At 37.0% G+C, this 4213-nt stretch overlaps 1 protein-coding gene across 1 annotated transcript in view; it reads right to left on the bottom strand.

Annotated features, from left to right (window-relative positions):
- LOC126376325 (probable fatty acid-binding protein) overlaps positions 1-4213 on the bottom strand; it is a 127532-nt gene that overhangs the window by 73313 nt on the left and 50006 nt on the right. The window lies entirely within an intron of this gene.

Raw genomic sequence — 4213 nt, 5'->3', positions numbered from 1 at the left:
CGTACGTATTTATTAAACTATTTCATTCATTGAGTCGCTTCTGTAAAAAAACGGACCTGTCAAATATTCAGATTAGATAGATAGATAGATAAAATACTTTATTGAGCATCATCATCATCATCATCATCATCACCAGCCCATTAACGTCCCCGCAGCTGGGGCACGGGCCTTCCCTATGGATGGATAGGGAGATCGGGCCTTAAACCGCCACGCGGGCCCAGTGCGGATTGGTGGTTATTAACGACTGCTAATGCAGCCGGGACCAACGGCTTAACGTGCCTTCCGAAGCACGGAGGAGCTCGAGATGAAAACTTTTTTTTTTGTGGTCACCCATCCTATGACTGGCCTTTGCGAAAGTTGCTTTACTTCAACAATCGCAGACCGAGCGCGTTAACCGCTGCGCCACCGAACTCCTCATTATTGAGCACAATGAACACAAAATACAGAGATAAAGACAAGACAACATATACAGAAAAGCATAAAGCGAGGTTAGGTAAGATTTGACAGGTCCGATTTTTTACAGAAGCGACTGTCTGACGTTCCAACCCGCGAAGAGAAAGCCAGCCCGATATAGGTTAAGTCACATACCTACCTCCTTTCCTCACGATGTTTACCTTCACGCGATAATCATGAAAATCATTAGTTTAGACCCGTGCGTGTAACCTATTTAATCTCTGCTGGGATTCGATTCTGCGATGTTACTGGGAGAGTCAAGCAGAATCTTAACAAGTCCTTTGACTAGGCTACCACATGGCTTACTAGTGTTGCCGCTCGATAGTGCCCTATCGATAGTTCTCGATCGAACTATCGTGATGAATGTAGCATTGTGTGGAACAATTCACACCGTTTAAGGTGATGCGTTTCAGTCAGCTAGGTAACGCTGCGTCAGCAGATGGCGTTACTTCTGCAGTTTTCGTATTTTTTTCCATTTATTCGTTTAGTGTTGAGTTCTGACCCAGTGAAATGTTAGGTGGCGAAATCTTGCATACATTATCTTTAAGTTAAGCTACAATTTTGAAGTATTTACTGAAGATATCATATTGAAACATTGCATCAAAAGTTGGTGTCATTTCAATTTGTGTACAAACACGAAGCTGTCACACACACATGCAAACTAGGTTAGCTATTAAAAGAGATGCATAATTTGAAGTCTGCTTCTAACTTCTAAATGGCGCATTTGGTAAAGCAGTCGCCGCCATTCTTAAGTTTCACGGTTCAAACCCAAGTGCATGTTTAAATTGTTTTTACTTTTTGTATTTTTTTTTTACAATTGAATTTGGCGAACCCGTCTATTTGTTACGGAATTTTCAAAAAGTATCACTTTTACCAATAATATTATAATTATACAATAATGTACTTTGCACTAAAGTACCTTCCGTAATTTCCGTATTTTTTATTTTGTAAAATTCTAACAGGCATTAATCGCATCAGTGAACATGCGGCTAACTAAAAAACTACTGAACGGATTTTCATACGGTTTTCACCAATGAGTAGAGTGATTCATGGGCGTGCTTTAGGGTATATAATTTATACAAGTATTTTTTTTTGTATAAAATGGTTCAAAAATGATGATGAATGTCAAACATAATTATCGTTACAAATATAGCCGACTTGGAGCTTTCGGCGAAAACGCTGCCTGAGCCCATTGAGATATAACAAAACAACGTATGGTTGAATTGAATGTTCTATGTATAATGTAAGACGGACATCCTAGATACCTAGCATCGCCACAAACCATGGTTTAACGATGCTAGTTAGTTTAATCACTGTTTGTACTTAATTTTTGAAATAAATAAAAAAAAAAAAATTGTTCCTTTTTTGTAGGTCTACCGAATAGTCCACAATATGTCATAATAATTATATTGTGTATAAAGAATTGTGTATATGTATTGTATGATTTTACAAATAACGATCACAGTACAGTAATAATAAGGTAGATTTTTCCTAAATTGCGTCGGTTCAAACTTTGTCGCATCGCGTTTGAAAGATGTAATAGCGCTTTAGGACGTCCCGCAAGCACGGCGCTGATGTCGCAGTATCCGCCTATAATTATTATGACTTGTCATTTAGTTCCAATAAAATCCGCGGGACTTCATACGTATGTCAGTGACAGCTGGTGATAGCATGCGGGACACTTAGCAGCTAATCGAATTCTATGTTGTTTTCGCGCCCAGTCCAGACGACTTGCAGCGCATTTCTGGACATATATTTACGCGTGGTGTTTATTGTTAGGTTAGTTAGTTCAGGTTAGGACGTCTTTTTTTAACGAGGACGTTAAAAAAAGACGAGGTTGGGACGTATTGAAGTAGTATTTCCATATATACGCGGCCTGAAATGGGCTGTTTCGGGGACCTGAACTGGTTGCTGTCGAACTTATTATCACGTTTTCTTGATTAAAATTCATAAATAAGTCAAATAGAAAAAAGAAAAAAGATTTTCGTTAGTTTTAGATCTGTCATGATGTCTGTGATATTTGTTTATTATACTTACATAAGAATTTCAAAATTTATCTTTTTTTTTCCCCAAAGGGCAAGGCAAAGGGAACTATGCCCATACAGCCATGTCTTGTGTTTTTTTTTCTTGATGATGATTAATGAAATGATGAAACCTAAGCCCCCACCCTCGGAGCAGACTCCTACTCCGAACCCCAAACGAAGTAAGCGGCTTGTTGGCGCAAAGCGAAAATAGATAGGTACACTTTGTTTATTGAATATTCCGATTTAATAATACTATCGGGAATGTTTTCCGACTAACTTAATGTGATCATAACCACAAAACAATACTTCGTATTGATTATTTAGATTATTCAATGAAGAAAGCAACCTTCCCGTTCCCGGTCCCACCAAAAAGTCCGCGGCAAAGAGAATATAAATAAATCTGTATGTTGGATGGAAAAACAATTAATTATAAATGACTACTATTGGACTACTATTTAGGCCGGCAAATGCAACAACTTCTTTTTTGATTTGGTTTTTCCCGAAGGGTAAGGCAAAGGGAACTATGCCCATACAGCCATTTCATTTTATGTATTGATTTTTTATTATAATATATGTCCTCTTTTAAAACACGGTACTTACCCATTATTTAAAAATGTTTAAATAATATGCGTTATTACAAAAATATTTTTCCAATATTCCTTTTCTCAGATTGTAGTATTTTTAGTTTTTTATTTATTTATTCTCTTCATACAAAATCTCTTTATAAATTGTCACTGACATTCTATTACACTTGTCAAGTAGTCAAAGCCTTTAGAGAAAAAAAAACTATCACGCACACAAACTAACATTGACACCTCTACACGCTCAGCAAATACACTGTAATCTGCACCACTACAAATGTAGAATTGATCAAAATTGAGGGTCTGAAATATGGTACTTCTCGTATTCGGACCCTAAATTTTTGTTAGTTTGCGAATATAATACACCAAAATATTACTATTTATCGGTTTTATAACAATATTCCTCTATCCGTTTTTCTGTAGCACTGCATCAACTTTTAGCTCGTATTTAATAAATTTTATGTTTCGTGGGTGTTTTCGCAGTGGATGTTTGGTTTTGAAGTCGGCAATTCTCTAAACTTAAAAAAAACTGTTACGTGAGTGGGCAGGATTTTTTTACAATACTATCGAAATTAAGGTCCCTATCGATCGTGATCCCATCGATACTATCGATAGCTTACTCGATATCGAAGAGCGATACAATCGATAGTATCGATACTATCAATAGTATCGCCAAAAAAGAGCTATCGATACTATCGATACTATCGACAGTATCGATACTATCGATAGGCATATCGGATGGGTAGATAATTTTAGCTGCTTACTATCGATAGTAGGAACCTATCGATTTTTCGGCAACATTATGGCTTACTATAATAGACTCAAAAACACGTAAGTAATTATACATCCCCCCCATCACGCTACTTTGACGTCTAATAAGACAGATAATAAATAAAGAAAATGTTTCTCTGAAGATACATTTAAAACCCATCCACTTTCATATGAGATACGATGCCTATTCCCAGGCATCCGTCGGTAATATCCTCCGAGTACGTATTCATACAAAAAACAAAAAGTGCCATCAGGTAAATGGAGCACGGAAAGACATGTACAATGGGAGTGCGCATTGACGCGAGGTGACATATTTGGCACCTTGGTTTCAGTATAGATGTCGATAGGCAGTATGATAACTTTTAGGTACTTTTGGGATAATAT

This window comes from Pectinophora gossypiella, chromosome 20 (assembly GCF_024362695.1).
Source record: "Pectinophora gossypiella chromosome 20, ilPecGoss1.1, whole genome shotgun sequence".
Taxonomy (NCBI): domain Eukaryota; kingdom Metazoa; phylum Arthropoda; class Insecta; order Lepidoptera; family Gelechiidae; genus Pectinophora; species Pectinophora gossypiella.
The sequence above is the reverse complement of the archived record's forward strand: the minus strand, read 5'-3'. Positions and strand labels throughout refer to the sequence as shown.